The 23,079-nt window shown below is 44.8% G+C and overlaps 1 protein-coding gene across 5 annotated transcripts in view; it reads left to right on the forward strand.

Moving 5' to 3' along the window:
- The window catches only part of LRRC8B (leucine rich repeat containing 8 VRAC subunit B), a 75,173-nt gene that overhangs the window by 44,368 nt on the left and 7,726 nt on the right, over positions 1-23,079 (forward strand). For 3 of the 5 annotated variants that reach the window (XM_088482215.1, XM_088482214.1, XM_088482217.1), the window contains one exon: positions 22,171-22,293. The exons of 1 other annotated variant lie outside the window; for it this stretch is intronic. The gene's annotated coding sequence lies outside the window, so the exon portion shown is untranslated. Of the gene's footprint in view, positions 1-4,962; positions 5,051-22,170; positions 22,294-23,079 lie in introns of those variants that run through there. One more of the 5 variants, XM_088482216.1, reaches the window with a different exon arrangement.

A 23,079-nucleotide genomic window follows, 5' to 3' on the forward strand; every position in this document is an offset into this window, starting at 1 on the left:
TGACATCACTGCTGATGTTAATGCGGCCACCCACAAAACGGCAGGCGTTCCTTAAGGAATTCCTCAGTTTGTGAAACCACCCCCCTGCCCCGCCTACAAACGGGCCGAGCTGTCGATCAACATCGACAGCCAGCCCTTTTGTAGTGAGCTCCGGAGCGGGAGAGTTTCTCTCTCGCTCCTGGGCTTGCGCACGCACAGTGCGGCTGCTGCGCGTGCGCAGGGGATAAACATCGACCCGGTTGCAAGCGCTCAGCGCTTGCGACCGGGTATGAATGAGGACCATAGTGTCTACCGGCGCATCTGGCTAGCTGCAGCCTACTCTCCAATATACTGTACATGTATCCCCAATAGCAAATAATTACCTATTTGTAGCTTCCAAATAAGGTAAACCATTTCAGGAGCTTATATTCCAATATACTCTGGTCATTTGGGTTCATCAGGAATTTAAATTATGATAGGTAAAGTTTGTGAGTTATGAGTTTTGGCTGAATATAGGAGGACATTCCTAGGAAAATAAGACAGTGATGGGTGCCCAATGGCTTTCCAGATTATTAGAGTTTTGTATATAAACAGGTTAATTTTAGTACTAGCACATCTTTGAATTGTAGAAATGCCTTCTTGCGAAGTTAATTGAATAACAGTAAACTAACAATATACAAAAATTTAAAGAACGTCTTTGTCTCCATACTACAATGATCAACCTATCATGAGCAAACTAAGGGCCTGATTCAGACCCGCTCGCAAGCGGGTCGATGTTGGCCCAGTGCGCATGCGCACGAAGGACCCGGCTCCGTCGTGCGCATGCGCGAGACCCGTATATCGACGGGCAAGCCGTCGCTATGGGTCTCGCTACAAAGGGGGCGTGCTGTCGATGGTGAGTGACAGCACGCCCCTTTTGGTGTACGTGCCGGGGGCGTGGCTGGCCAGAAGGAGGCGTTCCCATGGGAACGCCTACCGTCTGGGGCCGGCCCCACTGACATCACAAGTGATGTCAGTGGGAGTGCTTTCGGCTCTGATAGAGCCATAAGCACTCCAGGGCTTGCGGCAACGAGACCCTACCACAAGGATCTCGTCGCAAGCCCGATGGCCGCGATGGTCTTGACCATCGCGACCATCTTCCTGGCCGCTCGCTATAGCTGTGGGTGGTCACCCACAGCTATACGGACGGCCAGGAGGTCGCTCTAAAAATTGAGAAGGACGGCCCTGATTCAGAGTGAGCGCTCTGTCAGAGCGTCCGGCTCTGAATCAGGGCCTAACTTCCAAAAAGGAAGGACTGGGAAGCCATTTAGACATTTTTAGTACTCCTTTATTATTACTTTTGTAAATGTTATAATGGTAGTGGCACTTGGGAAAGATTTTTGGCTTCTAATGTTAAACAATATCAAATCTCATTTACTTTCGATGCTGTGCAGATAATTCACTGTCACAGTCTTTCACCTCCAGCTGCTTTTCCTTCATTTTATAGTAACCGGGAAGCGCTTTGTATAGAAATAATATGAAAATTACAGTGATATATGCATTTGCTACTAGGTACTGTATTTGTCAGCAATTATAGGTTGGGATTTCATAGCTGGGGTTTAGATGCCCAGTAGTCTGACCAGTTTAACCACTGAATCAGTGGATTTAATGTCGATGAGGAATAGTATATTCCTGCTGTTTCAAACTCACTGTGGTGTTGGTCATTATTCTCTATCTCTTCCAAAGTAGGAATCATAGGAGAATGCCATAATTGAGCAATCCTAATTTTAGTTGCTATAAGGATGTGTCCCATTATATATCGTTCATTTATAGTCAGGGATTCCTTATAAATGTGAAAGATAGCTATAACAGGCTGTGGGGATATAGAGATCTTTAAAATTTTAGATATCAGAGTAAACACCTTTCTCCATAATATAGTGATATAGGGGCAAGACCAAAATATGTGGAGTAAGGAGCCCACATGGCCACATTTCCTCCAACATAGATTAGATTGGGATGGTGAGATGGTATGCATTAATTTAGGAGTGAAGTATCGTCGATGGAGTAACCGATAATACTGTTCCATATGGGCTATACATTTGGATAACTTAAAACTTGTTTTATAAATTAGACGGCAATCGTCTTATGAGAAGACGCAGGATAGATCTACTTCCCATTTCTGTATTGTTGTAGGTTTATTAAATTCTGTAGGTGTAGTTAGGTAGGAGTACCACCATGTGATACCGCCTTTGCTATTAGCTTTATTTAGTTGAAGAGTTTAGGAAGATCATGGACAGTATGAGGGAATGGGGTTATACTCCATACTAAATTGTGTGTTAATTTGAGTAAATGGCAAGATATTGCCAGAAGTTGTAATTTCTTTAAGGGAGACTATACCCTGTGTTCTCCAAGTCTCAAAACTTAAATTAGGTATAAGGGTAGCCAACCCTTCCAGAGTAAAGCCGGATGAGGGTAAATTAATATCTGATATCACTTTAACCATTTCCAACCAGGCTTTTCTGGTTGTGGATACCGCCGTGGATCTTTCAACCCACGGGATTTTAACCAGAGTTGGCAACCATAAACAGTCAGTGAGCGGGAAGGGTGAAACCATATCACATTCAAGCTGGACCCAAGGCTTTAATTTTTCTTTTGAGAACCAAGGAGTTAATTGTGCTAACAAAGATGCTATTTGGTACCAATGTAAATCTGGAAGTCCCTGACCACCTTCTGATTTTGGTAGGGATAGTTTTCGTGCCAATCTGGGTTTCTTACTCTTCCATATATAGGAAGTAAAAAGTTTTTGGATCCTGATATGGATATAGGCCCTCATTCAGAGCCACTCGCTAGCGGCAGTACGCTCGTTCCGAGCGATGTTCGCACATCTGCGCATGCGTACGGATCGTTATACGCATGCGCGAACCAGTCAGTGCGGCCGAAATTCATGTGCTCGCAAAATAGCGAATGCCTGATAATTTGAGTGACAGGATGAGGCGTTTGTGGGTGGTAACAGGGGAAGGTGCTTGAAAACGGGGAGTGGAAATCAGAACGCAGGCGTGCTTAAAGGTCAAAACGGGCGTTTTATGGGTGTGCATATTTAAAACAGCAGCGTCATTGACCACGTCACTGGGTTTTTTTTAAGCCAGAACTGTTCGCAAAATTGTGGTAGCAAAAACCAACCACAAGAATAGCGAGCAGTTCATACGCTGGTCGATGTACTCGATTAATCTAATAAATAGCGGACATGACGTATGGTGCGAGCGGCCAGGGGGCGTTTTTAACAAATAAACGAGCGTATGTTTTGCTCGCTCGTTCAGACTTAGAGGTGTGAACAGACTGCAATTTGCGAACGGATCATTTGAATAGCCACCCCTTGTTTTTGAACGAACGACCGCAAATAGCGAACGGCTCTGAATCAGGCCCATAGTTTGGAATTAATATGGGTATTGTTCGAAAAAGATACAATATTTTTGGCAGTGCAACCATCTTTAAGGCTGAAAGCCTGCCCATCCATGACACATTGTACATCATCCAATCATTTAATAACAATGACAACTGTCGAATCAGAGGTAGATAATTAGCTGCAATTAGACTGTTAGTAGTAGCTGTTAACTGGATTCCCAAATATTTTATAGAGTGATCTTGCCAAGCATATGAATAAATCGCTTTAAGGGACGTCAATAGACTTTGGGAAAAGTTAATAGGGAGTGCCTCCGTTTTGGAGCAGTTCAATTTATAGTAGGAGATATCCGAAAATGACTCTATCAAGCTATGTAGGACAGATAGGGAGTTGGTCGGATCTGTGAGGATAAAAAGAATGTCATCCGCGAACAGACTTTTTTTATACACTTTACCAAAAAGTAAGGGTCCCGAAATATTATGGTCCTTTCTAATGGCCTCTGCTAGGGGCTCTATCGCCAGGGCAAACACCAGTGGGGAAAGAGGGCACCCCTGTCTTGTGCCATTTGTGATAAAAAATGGAGTATATAATATACCATTGACAAAAACTCTGGCCGAAGGGGAAGAGTATAATGCCAATATTGATGTTAAGATACTGCCCTTAATTCCAAATTTCTCCAAAACTGCTCTTAAGTAGTTCCAGTTTAATCTATCGAACGCTTTTTCCGCGTCTAATGATAGAAGGAGAAGGGGTTGATCAGAACTGGAGAATGCTTCAATAATATTAATCACCTTTCTCGTTTTGTCAGGACCTTGCCTTCCCATCACAAATCCTACCTGGTCTTGGTGTATTAGCGCTGGAAGATGTCTATTTGATAAGAGCTTGGCGAATATCTTTATATCCGTATTTAGGAGGGCTATCGGCCTATAATTAGTAATGGATGTCAAGTTCTTTCCTAGTTTGGGAAAGGCTACTATTCTCGCCTCTAGCATTTCTCCTGGAAACGAGCCCCCTGATGAGATATCATTAAACATTTGTGCTAAAATAGGAGACAGTATGTCTTGGAAGCTTTTAAAAAATTTATTTATATATACGTCCGGTCCGGGCGCCTTGTCTAAGGGGAGAGAGCCTATTACTGATATGATTTCCTCCTCGGACCAAGGATCAGCCAGAGAACTCAAGGTATCATCATCCAATGATGGAAGATCGACGGTACAGAGAAAACTCTCAATCTGCGCTGGCGTAGGTTGGGGCGTCGACGGGTCATCTTTTAAATTATACAGGGAAGAATAATACTGCGCAAAGGATTCTGCTATATCATATGGGTCTGTAATTTTGATACCTTTAATATTGGATATTGTTCTAATGCTCTCTTTTGCTTTTTTCCCCCTCAACTTCCGTGCTAGTAAACGACCAGGCCTGTCTCCTTGATTATAGTACTTTTGACGTAGCTTGAACATTGTCTGGTGCACCTTTTTAAGAGCCAGAGTGTTCCATTCTGTTATAACCTTGAGTAATTCTCTATATACTGTATCACCATTTGGTTTAATTTTATGTTTAGAGTCCAGGTCTGCGAGTCAACATTCAATATCTACTTGGTGAAGAACGGCTGCCTTATGTAAACGAGCCACTGCCTGGATCGCTGATCCTCTTATAACAGCTTTTAGAGAACACCAGAATGTGAGCGAGGAGGTATCTTCTGGTTTTTTGGTTTCTATATACATGGTGAGGTCATTAGAATTTATTTGTTTAGGTTCCGGATTTTCTAGGAGATATTCTCTTAAACGCCAAGGTTCCGGGGGCGTTCTTAATCTGGTGATATCCCAATCTATAGAAAGAGCCGCATGATCCGACCATGCAACTTCTAGGATTAAAGATTGTTTAATGTATGGTAGGGACCATTTGTTTGTTATGGCTAAATTGAAAAGAGAATATGTTTTGTGTATTTGGGAATAAAAGGTGTAGTCCCTCTCCCCGGGATGTCCCGCCCTCCAAACATCATAAAACTCATATTCACTGAGAATTCGTCTAAAGCCCTGAGAACAATCCGAAGAGGGACATGAACCCACCTTAGATCTGGATGTGGATTTATCCCAAAACGGGTCAGGCACTGTATTGAAATCCCCTAATAGTAGTAAAATACCTTTTTTACATGACTGGAGGACGATGCAAAATTTCCTGATAAAAGGCACTTGTTTCATATTTGGAGCGTAGATTGTTGCAATCGTCACTGGAATATTGTCTATTTTACCTACAGCGGCCTTCATGATCCTTTATTTGTTACATGCATTAGAATATAGAATCGCCACTCCTGCTCTTTTACATGGGCCGTTGGATGTGTAACAAAGAGGATATTCGAAATTAGAGATTTGAGGTGGGGAAGAATTCTGGAAATGGGTTTCTTGTATAGCAATTATCTGAGCTTTGCATTTAGCAAAATGTCTCAATGCCAGATTTCTTTTATTGGGGGAGTTGAGTCCCTTAACATTAATAGAAATTATCTTAACCATTTGGATATAAAAAAACAATGCTATTGTATTGTATGTGGAGCAATATCTGTTTAACATTTGAGTTTAGTACCTTGACATTTGTTAGTTTAGTATAATAATAAAAAAATAGGGAATAGAAGGGGGAATAATGGAGAAAAAATTGTTCGTAGAAGGGACTATCAGGGACCACCATCTTAGGCGGTACATTGGGGTGGGTGGCCAATGAGGCATTTAACCCCCGTCGCCCAAGACCTCAATACAATTCTTATTTTAACACATTAGCATTCATTATAGAGAACAGAGGCCCTGATTCAGAGCCGGACACTCTGACAGAGCGCTCGCTCTGAATCAGGGCCGTCCCTTCTCCTTTTTGGAGCGGCCTCCTGGCCGCTCGCATAGCTGTGGGTGACCACCCACAGCTATAGCGAGCGGCCAAAATGATGGTCGCGATGGTCAAGACCATCGCGACCATCGGGCTTGCGACGAGACCCTTGTGGTAGGATCTCGCTGCCGCAAGCTCTGGAGTGCTTTTGGCTCTATCAGAGCCAAAAGCATTCCCACTGACATCACTAGTGATGTCAGTGGGGCCGGCCCCAGATGGTAGGCGTTCCCATGGGAACGCCTCCGTCTGGGCAACCACGCCCGCGGCACGCCCACCAAAGGGGGCGTGCTGTCAATCACCATCGACAGCACGCCCCCTTTGGTGCGAGACCTATAACGACGGCTTGGCCGTCGTTATTCGGGTCTTGCGCATGCGCACGACAGAGTAGCCTCGTGGGCCAACATCGTGCTCAGTGCTCGCGAGCGGGTCTTAATTAGGTCCAGAGAACAAAAAAGAATATATCAACTGGTATGCATCAATTAAAGAGAAAACTTAGGGAAATATTCCCAAATAAATCGATATGCGTACACACCTATTAACTGGGCTGCCGAACTAGCGGCACACGAGCAGGAAATTCAGAACTGCAAGTCAAATAGAAATAGCCGATCTATTGAGTAGGCCAATAATTAGCTACCTCTGTATATGTTAATCAAACCGAAATTAAGGATTCACATATAAGAAACTTCTTAAGATTGAACAATCACTTAATTCCAATAACGCCATACATAGAAATTATTCTGAGAAAGGATACTATATATCGGAAAGCAATTATGACCAGTCCTGGTTTATATGAAGATTGCTTTGAATTGTCTGCGAAATGGTTTCCAAATTCCACTTCACTAGGAGTTGGATCCCAGCAGCCGGATCTGATATGATCGTGGTAGAGCAATTTCTGTTTATTATCAACTTAGTGGGGAAACCCCATCTATAGTTGATGGATGCTTTTTGTAGTGCTCTTGTAACTGGAAGAAATGATCCTCTTAGTGCAAGCGTTGCTGCTGAGAGATCACCAAAAATGTGAATTTTCCCTAGAATGGCCCCATCTGCTGACCTTGCTGCATGAAGGATCGCTTCTTTGATATGAAAATAGTGTTATCGCATCAGAACATCCCTGGGAGCATCAGTAGGAGCGTTACGAGCCTTAGGTAATCTATGAATACGGTCCAGCAAAAATTCAGAGATCTGTGTAGTCGGAAGAAGCTTCATAAATATTTCAGAGACGTAATTTGACAACTCCGAATTCTGGATTGTTTCAGGTATCCCACGGAACTTGAGATTGTTTCGCCTGGACCTATCCTCTAGGTCTGCGGTTTTATTCCTAAGGGAGGAAACTTGTGACTGTAGCTCCTTATGAAGAGTGATCAGGTCATTATGCGACTTTACAACTTCCTCCAATTTGTTCTCTAAGTGATCTGTGCGTGTCCCTAGTTCGTCCACCAATTGCTGACATGACTGCAATGCTGCTTTAAATTCTGATGTGATATCATCTTTAAACGATGCCAGAAGCATTTTCATAGAGCCCATTGTCAGTGGGGTGTCATCTGCCACTTCTAGATGACGGGACGTGGTTGGAGGTTGACCGTCTGGTGAGGTAATTACAGCTGATAGGTGTTTACTGCTTTTATTATGCATCAGACTTATTTTATCGTTTTGAGTGGAAGGAGATGATTTAAAGAAAGATACCGGTGGGACGGTCGATGAAGATTTCGGGCGTTTAGGTGCCATTATGATGTGAACTGAGAACAAACGATTATGTAGCTAATGTGGGTGCCTGTATCGCAGCTCAATATCAGAGGTGGGCGACGGAGGTTAAGGATGGTATTAGTAATAGTACAGCATCTTTTCGGAGCAGAAAATATATCTGGTTAAATTGGCCATGCACCTATATTCCTGCAGGGATATATAGGGTGACTGGAGTTAAGCCGGGTATGGTGAATATAGCATTTATTACCAATGATATATGGTTGGGTGAAAATTGTGCTTTCCAATTCTTACCCCAGGGAGTTAGGTAGTGATGATAGAGATGAGGTCTGTAAGGTGTAACAGCGCTCCAACCACCTGCATAATGACTCCTTTTGGCTGGTAGACCAGCAGCAGAAGCTGTGCTGTATGGAGGAGAGTCCAATATGGCGCCTCCCGCGATTCACGGCTCTAAACACCTCTTTTCTTAGGTGTCTCCCAGGTACCCGCGGCTACCCCCAGTGCTCTTTGCGGGGCCACAGAAGGTCCTGGATCGCAGGTGCCCTGACAGGGTCCGGCAGCGGCTGCAATGTATCCGGGATGTGGCGCGTCTATAGCGTGGAAATAGAGGCCGCGGCTTCTGAAGGTCGCGTAGGCCCCGATGCGGAGGCGTCCTCAAATCCGCTCCCTAGATCCGGGAAGGGAGAGCTGGTCCAGCAGGTCAGCCAGCAGGAGGATAGGCCGATGGAAGCGCCACCCCTAGAGCGAGCAGCAAACGGCAGCCGTAGTGATGACATCACGGGGTCGGCGCATGGGGCTGCAAACTCGAGGCCGTGGCTTCAGGATGGTGAGTAGGCCGCAGATCGCCGGAGCACACCCGGACCCCAGTGAATCCTGGAGACAGAGCAGGGACACAGCAGGCACCCTCAGGCAAGCAGGCAAACCGGGCAGGATACATTTAGTGGGCGAGAACTAGCCTCTACAGCCAGCTTTTGTCGGAGCTGTAGCTAAGCATGTCCGGCCATGAAGATAGTCGGGCCATGCCCTAGGTAATGTATTTAATCGCTAGAATATATATTATTTTATAAGGAATATATATATTTATATATATATATATTGTGGTAACTTGAGGTAATTAGCTCATTAGATTGGGGTCAGTGGTGCAGTGATTAGCTGCAGAATTAGTGTCCACACATGGCATTCCAGTAAAATAAAGAAAATTGTGCTTTAATTCAGCATGGTAATCAGGAAACAAAAATAGAAAATAACAAACAACCTAGCCCTCTCTTAGGGCACTAGCTCACTTCTTGAACACTCTCTATCAAGGTGCAGCTAGTCTGCCAATAAAGTCTCTGCCTGCTTCTCTGCAGCCTGGCTTGGCTTGAACAGCTATACAAACACCATCAGTCTTTGTGGCCTTCCCTGTATCCTCCAGGTATACAGTAGGCCCTTACTTCCTCAGCCTGCAGCCCAGCTGCTTCAATGTCACACAGTCTGAGAGGTTTTATGGTCCCTCCTTGCCTCCTGCAAGGTTGAGACACAGGCCTCCTGGCCCCTAATGGCTCACTTAGCTTCACTGGGCTCTCTGGCTGCCACATGGCCTAATTCAGACCCGCTCGCGAGCGCTGAGCGCTCGCAAGCGGGTTGATGGTGCCCTAATGCGCATGCGCACGACGGAGGGAGCTCCGTCGTGCGCATGCGCAAGACCCGCATAGCGACAGCCAAGCTGTCGCTATGGGTCTCGCACCAAAGGGGGCGTGCTGTCGATGGTGACTGATAGCATGCCCCCTTTGGTGAGCGTGCCGGGGGCGTTGCTGCCCAGACGGAGACGTTCCCATGGGAACGCCTTCTGTCTGGAGCCGGCCCCACTGACATCACTAGTGATGTCAGTGGGAGTGCTTTTGCCTCTGATAGAGCCAAAAGCACTCCTGGGCTTGAGGCAGCGAGGGTCTCGTCGCAAGCCCGATGGTCGCGATGGTCTTGACCATCACGACCATCTTTTTGGCCACTCGCATAAGCTGTGGGTGGTCACCCACAGCTATGCGAGTGGCCAGGAGGCCACTCCATTTTTAGATAGGAGGGCCCTGATTCAGAGCGAGCGCTCTGGTCAGAGCGTCCGGCTCTGAATCAGGCCCACAGTCCCACGTAGACTGCTTCCAACAGCAGCCTGACTGGTCTGCCTCCTCATCAGCCCACACCTGAGCTCTCGTCACAAGGCACACACTGGTGTATCACAACTCAGTATTAACACCCTGTGTGGGAGGATCTCTCCAACCCTACACAGAATCTGCCGCTCACCAACACCATCTCTGGTGACACTGCCACTATATATATATATATATATATTATATATTATATATATATATATATATATATATATATACAGTCAGGTGCATAAATATTGGGACATTGACAGAATTTTCATATTTTGGCCTCTATTCACCACCACAATGGCTTTGAAATGAAACAAACAAGATGTTCTGTAACTGCAGATTTTCAGATTTAATTTGAGGGTAATTACATCCAAATCAGGTGAACGGTGTAGGAATTACAACGGTTTCTATATGTGCCTCCCACTTTTTAAGGGGCTAAAAGTAATGGCACTATCAACTCAAAAGCTATTTCATGGACAGGTGTGGGCTATTCTCTCGTTATTTCATTATCAATTAAGCAGGTAATAGGTCTGGAGTTGATTCTAGGTGTGACATTTGCATTTGGAATCAGTTGCTGTCAACTCTCAATATGAGATCCAAAGAGCTGTCACTATCAGTGAAGCAAGCCATCATTTGGCTGAAAAATCAAAACAAACCCATCAGAGAGATAGCAAAAACATTAGGTGTGGCCAAATCAACTGTTTGGAACATTCTTAAAAAGAAAGAACGCACCGGAGAGCTCAGCAACACCAAAAGACCCGGAAGACAACTGTGGTGGATGACAGAAGAATTATTTCCCTGGTGAAGAAAAACCCCTTCACAACAGTTGGCCAAATCAAGAACACTCCAGGAGGTAGGTGTATATGTGTCAAAGTCAACAATCAAAAGAAGACTTCACAAGAGTGAATATAGAGGGTTCACCACAAGATGTAAACCATTGAGGAGCCTCAAAAACAGGAAGACCAGATTAGAGTTTGCCAAACAACATCTAAAAAAGCCATTACAGTTCTGGAACAACATCCTATGGACAGATGAGACAAAGATCAACTTGTACCAGAGTGATGGGAAGAGAAGAGTATGGAGAAGGAAAAGAACTGATCATGATCCAAAACATACCACCTCATCAGTGAAGCGTGGTGGTAGTGTCATGGCGTGGGCATATATGGTTGCCAATGGAACTGGTTCCCTTGTATTTATTGATGATGTGACTGCTGACAAAAGCAGCAGAATTAATTTTGAAATGTTTCGGGCAATATTATATGCTCTTATTCAGGCAAATGCTTCAGAACTCATTGGACGGCGCTTCACAGTGCAGATGGACAATGACCCGAAGCATACTGCAAAAGCAACCAAATAGTTTTTTAAAAGCTAAAAAGTGGAATGTTATGCAATGGCCAAGTCAATCCCCTGACCTGAATTCGATTGAACATGCATTTCACTTGATGAAGACAAAACTGAAGGGAAAATGCCCCAAGAACAAGCAGGAACTGAAGACATTTGCAGTAGAGGCCTGGCAGAGCATCACCAGGGATGAAACCCAGCATCTGGTGATGTCTATGCATTCCAGACTTCAGGCTGTAATTGCCTGCAAAGGATTTGCAACAAAGTATTAAAAAGTGAAAGTTAGATTTAGGATTGTTTAGTTTGTCCGATTACTTTTGGCCCCTTAAAAAATGGGAGGCACATATAGAAACCGTTGTAATTCCTACACCGTTCACCTGATTTGGATGTAATTACCCACAAATGAAATCTGAAAGTCTGCAGTTAAAGCACATCTTGTTTGTTTCATTTCAAAGCCATTGTGGTGGTGAATAGAGGCCAAAATATGGAAGTTGTGTCAATGTCCGTGTGTGTGTCCGTGTGTGTGTCCGTGTGTGTGTGTGTGTGTGTGTGTGTGTTATATATATATATAATATAAAATGCAAATATGTGAGTTTCAACCTGAGACCACTTGGAGAAAATACATACATAATAAAAAGGTTGTCAATTGACCTAAAGAGTGTGCAAATAAAATAAGTAAATGTATAAACTTGAAAAGTTTTTAATTGAATCAGCAGTGAAAAGATAAAATGTTGGTAAAATGTTTAAGCTCTTTTGCGGGTAGTTTAGGTGCCCGCTGCCAAGGTGCAGTGCTGCTGGTGACTCTCCTTATCTTACCCTGATCCTTGTCGGACGTTTTGTGCTTGGAGTTGCTTGCCTGGACCTCCCTCTGGCAGCGGTGGTTTTAATACTCACTCGTCGGCGCTCTGCAGTCGATGGATTCTAGCGCTGTATTCCATCTTTGGTGCGGGGGTTGCGACGTGCTCCTGGTAAGTTTGAATTTACCTCCGGCGGTTTCTTTGGCTTGTAGATCTATTCATTCAGAGTCGTCGGTGGGTAAGTTGTTTAGGCTCCAATGCTTTTCATCCATATGCTGGACTTTGGCCCTCATTCAGAGCCGTACGCTCTGAGCAGAGCGCACGCTCTGCATGAGGGCCGGGCTCCATTTTCATGGAGCGTCCTCCTGGACGCTCGTATAGCTGTGGGTCACCACCCACAGGCTATACGAGCGTGCATTTTGATGGCCGCGATGGTCGTGACCATCGCGACCATCGAAATTGCGAGCCGGAGCCTGCGGTTGAGGTTTTCAACCGCAAGCTCCGGAGTGATTTTGGCTCTATCAGAGCCAAAATCACTCCCACTGACATCACTAGTGATGTCAGTGGGCCGGCTTCTGACGGGAGGCGTTCCCGTGGGAACGCCCCCGTCAGGGAGGCACGCCCCCGGCACGCCCACCAAAGGGGGCGTGCTGTCAATCAACATTGACAGCACGCCCCCTTTGATCGGACACAACGAGCGAAGGAAAGTCCTTCGCTCGTCGTGTCTGGCGCATGCGCACGACGGAGCTCCCTTCGTCGTGCGCATGCTCAGTGCAGACCATCGAACCACTTGCGAGCGGACAGCCGCTCGCGAGTGGGTCTGAATCAGGCCCTTTGTCAAGGAAGCCGAATTGTTAGTAGCTCTTTCTATTAATAGCCTTAGATCTGTTCTGATTGGCTAACGGGGTTAAAACCACAGCTGGTGGCTAATTCATTAGGTGAACTAGTCACTTTATTAATAAAATTACTTTAAAAGGACTCTGGGCCTGATTCAGAGCCGGACGCAATTAGCGCTCGCTCGTTCAGAAAAAGGGGGTCGCTATTCAAATGAACCGTTCGCTCTTTGCGGTCTGTTGACGCCTCCATGTCTGAACGAGCAAACAAAACTTGCTGACGTTTATTTGAAAAATACGCCCCCTGGCCGCTCGCATCATACGTCATGTCCGCTATTTATTACATTAATCGAGTACATCGATCAGCGTATGAACTGCTCGCTATTCTTGTGGTTGGTTTCTCCTACCACTATATTGCGAGCAGTTTTGACTATAAAACAACCAGGTGACGTGGTCAGTGACGCTGCTGTTTTAATTATGCACACCTATAAAACGCCCGTTTTGACCTTTAAGCATGCCTGCATTCTTAATTCCACTCCCCGTTTTCAAGCACCTTCCCCTGTTACCACCCACATACGCCTCATCCTGTCACTCAAAGTAGCAGGCATTCGCTATATAGCGAACAAACGATTTTCGGCCGCACTGAATGGTTCGCGCATGCGTATTGTAAACCGTACGCATGCGCAGAAGTGCGAACATCACTCGGAACGAGCGTACTGCCGCTTACGAGCGGCTCTGAATCAGGCCCTCTACCCTTCCGTGTCTGCTGACTTTAATAAAACAAACCAAAGCAAAACGTGTGTACCCAATAAATGTAAAAAATTATAAGAAATGTAAACAATAAAAATAGAAAAATAAAAAAAATATATAAAAATATATGATAATATAAAAATACATTAAAAAAATAGAAATAGAAATCTGAATGTAACAAAGTGGTTCTCAGGTAAAATACTGATTGGAAGATATTTTTTTTTTCAGTGAAGTTGTATGTTTGTATTTCATATGTGATTCAAAGTATTGTGTAGGAGAAGCTCTTGTTTAATTGTTTTTTATGATTTTCCTTCAGTTAATTCATAAAATAAGACACAAGCAAAAACGGCAGCATATAGTAGCAATGTTAGGGTTCAATACATACTTGCTTACTTTTACATTTCTGTTCCCGGGAGATGCCCGGTTAACCAAGCAGGAGGGTGGCGATGGGGGGCGGGGCCTGATGATTTGCGTTATTAAGCCCCGCCCCCTCATGGCAAAGTGCCGCGATTGTATCAAATTTAAATAGGATGCAGGGCGAAATTATGTGAATCATGGAGAATCGCGTCATTAAGCCCCGTCCCTGCACGGAGACCTGCGATCGCTGCGGAAATTCTCCCCATTCTGCCCGCTTCACTAGGAAGTGGGCAGAATGCGGGAGAAGTGCCTGCCCATCCGGGGGTGCGGGGGGTTACCCAAAAATCATGAGCCTCCCGTGAAAACCGGGAGGGTAGGCATGTATGGTTCAATATTACATCCCAAGTAGTACGTAAAAAAAGAAAATGTGATTTCCTTTTTTGTTAGATGAGAAAAAGTGTTTGTCCATGATGATTTATGGGCTTTAAAATGTCAAACCGCTCTTCCTGACTTTCTCCATTCCCCATTGATTATACTGTATATGCAACAAGAAAGGAAGCGGCTCCTTGCATAAGACTGTCAGAAATTATATTCACAAATGTAATAAAGTTGTACGTACAATAACAATACTAAAAACCATGTAGAGGAGGCACACTTGGATATTTACGCTGATGTATATATGTCAAGCTCTGTCCCAGAAAGTTAAATAGCGTATCACAATCATCCAGTATTCCCGGGCTCCTGAGCAGACTGGAATCACCTCCTTCTTTGATGATCGGTCCTGGTTGGTCTGTCATGATTTACCTCCTCACCCTGCTGATACATTTCGATAAATGAATATCTTTTTCCAAGCGATCAATGAAGAACAATCAGTTGAAGAGGACAGATTGTAACCGTGAATTATCTACACAGAGCCAAATGTAACTTATCTATCATATTGTTTCACAATTAAGGTGACACTTTGATAGTTTGTGTTTTGGCTGTATTGTGGTTGTGTGCTGTTTCTTTATTCACATTTATATTCACTGTTGTAATGTTGAACATCTGGTACTCAAAAAGAAGAACTCTGTCTAGTACTGTTCTAGATAATGCATTTCTGCTTTTCTGCTTTTTTTGAGAATGTTATCAACAAACCTGAAATATGTAAATGTGCAGTATGTCAGCAAGTACGCTTATATGACGCCCATGTGAAAACATAAATGCTATCCGCTTCTCTATTTGGAAGCCTTTACATGCAGATATATTGCAGTATTTAGGGCTACCATAGAACTGTATTTAGAATTTAAGCTCTTATGAGCAGGGCCCTCTCCCCTCTTGTGCTTCTCCTTACTTTACTATCATCTATTTCTTACCCCCCACCAGGGCACCTAACACTTGGTTGCTTATGCTCTGTTGCATATCTAGGTGTTATGGCCACTAATGTAGCAATGTATATTATCCATGTCCTTGTCCTATATTGTATTGTACTGCAAGTCGCTTGTCAAATTATTTGTTTATGTACTTTGTAAGGCGCTGCGGAACACTTGTGGCACCATATAAATAAAGGATGATAATAATAAAAAGATACAGTATCGTATCAACATTGTGATCATCGCTAGCGGACAATGCAGACACAGGCCTCAACACTCCCAGAAAATGGACTTGTCACACCCCCCGATTTCTGGAAACGCAGGCAGTGTCACCTAAAACAGCTACAGTCTGTCAATCAGGGGGCACTGCATGTGACGACGCAGGACCCATTCTGCACATGCACAGAATAGTGCATGCATTGTCCCCCACCAGCAGAGATGTATGCAAACCATAAGGTTTGTGTGAATCTCTAATAAAGCCCTATATCAGCATCACTTGTAAGTGTCTTACAGCAGTGGGATGGAAGTAATTCAACTTTTTAACGTTTTTTTTACGATCTGTTAATGCTTGATATATGAACATTTACATGTTAGGTTTTCTAGTTCTTAAGTACTTCAATGGTGAACTTTTGTATCCTAACAATATTGTCTGCTAATACCTTTCCTGGCAGAAAGTTATCATTAATGTCTAGTAATGCAGAGTTCCTGTGTAATGCTGAATAAGTATTTTTGATATAGTTAATGTAATATGTTACTAATAGACAGGGCCATATTACTCACAAGACGGGACAGAGTCTGCCTAGGACCCAGTTGGTTCCAGGTTGCCCGTCTCCGGCTTGTGTAGAGATCCATTTTTTTTTCCTTTTAAATGCTTCCTCTAGCCCCTGGCGGGGTGTTATTGCTTCTTGCATCATCTTGCCATTTGAAGGGTTACTAGAGTTACATCGGCAACAACACACTAGAAATGTATCAAGCCTTCTAAAGAGAGTAGAAGTACTTTCTATAAAATTATAGGTACTGTAGAAGCTGATTGGTTGCTCTGGGCAACTTCTCTACTTTGCCACTTACTCTTTAGAAGGATTGATACATCTACCCCACTGGGAGCTGCAGGGGGGAGATCCCTGAATATATGCACTGTGCTAAGTCTTTGCTTCAGGTAGTGATGAATACAAGTGGAACACCAGTGTCTGGCTCTAGGAAGTTTGACGATTATAGGTACTGTGCAGTTGGTGATTATAGACACTGTGCTACTTCCTGGCTTTTGGCTCTGGACAGTTGTTGAATGGAGGCACTGTGCTAGTTCCTGGCTCTGCAGCTTGAGAGTATAGGCACTGTCCTGTCTCTGTGCACTTTGCAGTGTGTGAATACTGGCACTGTGCTACCTCTGTCTCTGTGCAGTTTGTTAATATAGACACTGTTTTAGCTCCTGCCTCTGTGTAGTGTGCGAATACAGCCGCTGTGCTAGCTCCTGTCTCTCTGCAGTTTGTGAATACAGAGACTGTGCTAGCTTCTGCCCCTGTGCAGTGTGTGAATACTTTCACTGTGCTAGCTCTTGCCTCTGTGCAGTTGTGAATATAGACACTGTTCTAGCTGCTGCCTCTGTGCAGTGCGTGAATACAGAAACTGTGCTAGCTCCTGCCTCTCTGCAGTTTGTGAATACAGACACTGTGCTAGCTCCTGCCTCTGTGCAGTGTGTGAATACTTTCACTGTGCTAGCTCCTGCCTCTGTGCAGTTTGTGAATGCTGGCACTGTGCTAGCTGCTGGCTCTACCTAGTTTATGAATGCTGGCTAGTTCCTGGCTCTGTGTAGTGTGTGAATACAGGCACTGTGCTAGTCCTTGGCTATGGGAAGATGGGTTGGGAACGGGATGCCGGCGGTCAGAATACCAACAGTGGCATTCCAACAATCAGAATCTCAACAGAATTTCGTAAGTATCCTAACCGGGCAGTGTTCTCCCCAGAAATTCTTTCCAGCCGGGTGGCATCCAAAAGTAGCCAGGTGGGGGCCTTTGCAATTATGCGCGTGCCGGGAAAAGGGGTATCTCCCTTACCAATCCAGCCCGACAGGTCTCAGGCTGCTCCCCCACTGGCTCTCAGTCAAAAGTGCCCATTATACAGTGCCCCCTGTAGTTTTCCCCTTTATGCATTGCCCCCTGTAGTTTAACTTTGCCCTTATGCATTGCCCCCTGGCTGAAGTAGTGCCCCTATGTAGTTCCCCCAGACTGGTCCCTTATGTAGTACCCCCAGGCTTAAATAGTGCCCCCAGACTGGCCCCTTATGCAGTGCCCCCAGGCTTAAATAGTGTCCCTTATGCAGTGCCCCCAGGCTGGCCCCTTATGCAGTGCCCCCAGGTTTAATAGTGCCCCTTATGCAGTGCCCCCAGACTTAAATAGTGCCCCCAGACTGGTCCTGGCCCCAGCCCAGCACTTACCTTTACTTGCTGGCCGCTGCCTCACGCTGACTGGATCTAACTAGATTCAGCAGGCGTGCGGGGCAGGCTCCTCACGTCGCGGGTGACGTTCGCCACCCGCGCAGTGCATCACTGGGAATGCTGGTCTCTGAAGCGATCGGACGCTTCTTTAGCCTCCGGTCACTTCAGAGGCCAGCGTTCCACAGCGGCGTCGGCGGGGAAAAGTGCCGGGCGGCAGGCTGTTTCTGCCGGGCGATGCGCCCGCAGAAAACAGCCTTGGGAGAACACTGCCGGGATTCCGATGCCAGGATTTTGACCACCGGCATACTGACAACCGGGATGCCGATTACATCCCGGACAGATGGTGGGCACAGATATTAGGCTATTATCCCATATTTGTTTTATGGTTACTTCAAAAATTGTGGAATAACATTTTGGGCTGTATAGTATTGCCTGTTATCAGGTATATAAATACTGGAATGCCTATTGTCCGAAGAAGGATAATTCCACTAAAAACTGTGATTCGGTTTGGGGTAAAATATTATTAAAATTGATACATTGCCAAAGTATTTCACTAATATGTGACTATAAGGCAGCTGAAATGTTGTTGCCTGTTTCTTAATTGATTTATAGTAAACATGCAACATGTACTAGTACATAACCACTTGTCTCCGCATTGGGCTGCTGCAATTTCATACTAAACATTTGTTTTTCACAAACAAAACATTCATCGTCTTTTCTTCCCGTGGGATCATGTTAGTTCTTTCCATGCTTCAGCTTTTCCCAGAGCATCTTGGCCTGCAGAAATCTGAAATGTATCTGTGATATTATCCAGGAGAACAGAGCAGCATCTTTTTGGCTGAATGTTGATAATGCAGAAGTTATTAGTCGCAGTCTGTCTTCAGAAAGTAATCAACAAAATCTTTTCTTTGGACTTGATTATTGTTTATTCCAAAGTGTACTGATGTGGGCTCATGTAACAGATCCTGGTGTTCAGGATTTCTTTAAGTATATCTGCGCCAGCCACTGACAATAGAACCCAAATATGCAGATTTATAGTTGCTAACATTTTACATTAGTCTCCAGGGGTACTTTGCAGTTGGACTGATGCATGTAAGCACAGCGTGAGCAATACCGTCTCAGAGCCTGATTCGTTAGCGATCGCAACTGCGATTACGCACGCAATCGGCCAATTGTTGTGTTATGCGTATGCATCGCAGTGCGTGTGTGTGCAGACTCCACTGCGATCGGGACTGGGAGGGGGGTGAAGATGGAAATATAGGTGCAGGTCAGTGGCTGGCGGCACAGAGCCGCAAGTCAGTGTCTTCTGGTCTTCCACTTGGACCAATTAAAAACAAGAGCTGCAGCTCAGCCAGGCACAAGCACGAACAGTAAATTTTGGCTTAGCATGGCCAGTTCTAGACCAAGTGGTGCCCAGGGCAAAAAGTCCCTTTAGAGCCCCCCATTAAACACTTAACTGATTAATTTGTTTTTTGAAAACCGCACATAAATTGTAAGATTTTTTTTGTTTGTTTTTAAATGTAGAAACATATTTAAATATTTTATCTTTAAAAAATATATACCTAGGGGGCATTTTGCATCCCCCCTCAACTCATGTGTCCACAGAACCCAACCATGAACAATAGCCCCCCCCAACAGTGTCAAAAAATCACCAGCAACATAAACCCCCACCCCCCTAGTGGTAATAGGTCCGCTGGCAGAGCCCCATCCTTACCCCAGGGACAATGGGTCCCCAGTTTAGCACCCCCCTCCCCATGTGTCACTATATATGTAGTCATAGTTTTTTATATATATTTATATTTCACCCCCAAGACAAAAAAATATTTTAACATTCATCATAACCCCCCTTAGTACCAATAGATGGTCTCCCCATGCCCCCCCCCATGCCTAGCCACACCCCCTCACCTTCTTGATGCAGAGTGCAGCGGAGCTTGGTGCAGGGGTGATTGATCATCAGTTCCCCCTGCTGCAGTTGACCTCTGCATACGCAGAGATCACCATACCAGTGCTTGGAGGGGAACTATGTCCCCTTTCTCGCACTTGTGCAGAACAAATCTCCTATGCATTAGCCGGGGGGCAGAGCGGCTGGAGTTGTCACATGTGATGTGACCTTGCCAGAGGAAGCACTTCTGGCTACCGTTAACCATGCCAGTTAAGTGGTTAAAAAAAAAAGATTTAACAAAAAAACAAAACACATTACGGTTTCTTGTGTGTACTAAATAATTCACCACCTAACCTATAATGGTGGTTTCTCTGAAATGGGGAACCTCAGAAGAACTGGGTAAACAGTGTCTTCAGTCAATGGCCCTCATTCAGAGCCGTACGCTCTGAGCAAAGCGCACGCTCTGAATGAGGGCCGGCCTCCATGAAAATGGAGCGTCCTTCTGAACGCTCGTATAGCTGTGGGTTACCACCCACAGGCTATACGAGCGTGCATTTTGATGGCCGCGATGGTCGAGACCATCGCGACCATCGAATTTGCGAGCCGGAGCCTGCGGTTGAGGTTTTCAACCGCAAGCTCCGGAGTGATTTTGGCTCTATCAGAGCCAAAATCACTCCCACTGACATCACTAGTGATGTCAGTGGGCCAGCTTCTGACGGGAGGCGTTCCCGTGGGAATGCCCCCGTCAGGGAGGCACGCCCCCGGCACGCCTACCAAAGGGGGCGTGCTGTCAATCAACATTGACAGCACGCCCCCTTTGATCGGACACAACGAGCGAAGGACTTTCCTTCGCTCGTCGCGTCTGGCGCATGCGCACAACGGAGCTCCCTCCGTCGTGCGCATGCTCAGTCCAGAACATCGACCCACTTGCGAGCGGACAGCCGCTCGCGAGTGGGTCTGAATCAGGCCCAATATTCACTATTCATGTGTAAGACCATATGGTCTGAAAGATGCCTGTGTAAGAATGTAACCAACGTCATCATCATACATCAGAGGATCAACCAGACAATACATAGCAGTAGAAGTTTTGGGACAGGGAAAAATGTGAACTTCCCTGGTCAAAACATTTTTATTATTAAACTGTATTCATTTATATGATAATACCATTTGTATCAGTTTTATGTTTCTTTCGAATTGGTGTCTTACTGAAGATCTCTGTGCCCCAACCTTCTCTTCTAAGCCTGCTAATTGTGAATAATCTCACTCCCCCTCGCTTCTCCAGCCTTGTGCCCACTATGTCACTACCAGCATTGTGCCCCCTGTATCTTCCAGTCTCGTGACCCGTGTCGCTTCCAGAATCGTGACCCCTGTGTCGCTTCCAGCCTCTTACCCCTGTATCATTTCCAACCTTGTGACACCTGTGCAACTTTCAACCTTGTCTCCCCAGTGTCACTTCCAGTCTCGTGCCCCTGTGTCACCTCCAGCCTTGTATCTCCCTTTCCCCAGACCTTTCTAACGTACCTTTTTTGTTAGACTGCCTGCAGCTCCTTTTCCCTTTTGGCAGGGTGATGTGATGGCTTCACGACAAAAGCTGTACAGTGCAGCACAGCAAATAGAAAACTATGGGACATAGATTGGAGATTGCCGCAGCCTGGCAGGCAGCATGATCCATTGTGATGGGCAGGCACAACACGCCTGCAGTGTCAGGGCTGGCCTAGACCCGGCAATACATAGGTGCCTTTTTGTACAATTTTTCAGCAGGTTGCCCCTAATTGCAAATCCCCCACCCCCCTTGGTACGCTACTACTGTGCACCCAATCTGACAGTTAGCATGTTCCTTCCATTTAGCATGTTTCTTCCATAGTTTTCTAATATAAGGAGGGATCAGCAGACACATTCACAACATAAATACAATATTGGTATTCTGCCTCAAATACATATATATATATATATAATATATATATATGCATAACTTCCAAACTGGTAGACTAGCCAGTAAGATTGAATGGGCAGTTTTGTGTGCTTATTAACAATGCTAAAGTGGGGTGAGTTTTGATGTCCTCTCTTTAGACCTGTCTGGCAGCATGTAATATCATCACATTATTGATTTTAACAGAATAACAGTTCTATTTCAGTAAAAATTTCCTATTGGCTGTGACCGCTGATGAAAGTGGTCAATAAAATTCTCATCAGCATATTGTGAAACAGGAAACTTTTGTGGCTTTGCTTCTCTACATGTACAGAGCATAGAGAAAACATAAAGCACTTTTTGCTGAGGTGGTGTTATAAAGATTCTTCATCCTTTCCCTCCTTCTGAATTGCTGCACTTTCACAAGCCTATGAATGCCTGTGTGTGCGTTTTCCACAGGAGTAAGATGGCGCAGGGTTTTGCTCCAGAATGAAAGCAAATGCAGAAATGAAGAGACTGAAATTGTATAAAAGATGCAGACCCCCTGACTGAAGAATTGTCCACTCGGTCTATAGCATTGTGGTAAGCATGACACCTATATGCACGAGTACAAATAATGAAACTGTTGTCTACAAGTGTGGAGGCAGCCATTTTGTTGTCTATACTGATATACAACATTATGCCTAATGTTTGAGCAGTGTTCCTAAGCAGATGATAGGCTGGGTATTGGCTCCAGCCATAAAATGGCTGTCTCAGCTGTGTAGGTGAAGTGAACGGTCTGCACTCATTTATATATCCTCTTCTCTTGAATATAAATATCTTCTAATGAGCATACAGACTGTGTATGAATATTCATTACTGTTGGGCTGCTGGACTGCCAAGAGTGCCTGTGGTAACATACTGTATATTTCTGAGATTCTAAGTTTAGATACTTATTGCATCATACAACATGTACATTGTTCTTTAGGCAAACTAAAGCACTGCTTGAAATGTGCTGACATATTTTAGGGTAAAGAGTAAGGAGGATTTCTCAGTCTTTCTATGTAACATATACGCAAAACTGCATGCAAATCATACTGTCGTGTGAACCATAAATGCTTGCTTACTTCGTTATATACAGTAGCTTTGTATGCATGTCTCTCCTGTGGCACTCCCTTAATTGTACTCCTATTTTTAGCACCCACTTTTCTGTTCAAAGTTGCTAATCATAAAGTTTAGAGTCATAAATGACTACAATACCATAGAGAGAGTGGAAATATAATTAACAGTACACTATCATGAATAGCAACAATGTCTATGGCTTTAGACTAATTTAGGTTTCTAAACTTCATGATTGCCATACAGTTTTATGTGGCATGATAAATACAT

The sequence above is a fragment of the Taudactylus pleione genome, unplaced genomic scaffold (assembly GCF_031769625.1).
Source record: "Taudactylus pleione unplaced genomic scaffold, aTauple2 ptg000017l, whole genome shotgun sequence".
Classification (NCBI taxonomy): Eukaryota; Metazoa; Chordata; class Amphibia; order Anura; family Myobatrachidae; genus Taudactylus; species Taudactylus pleione.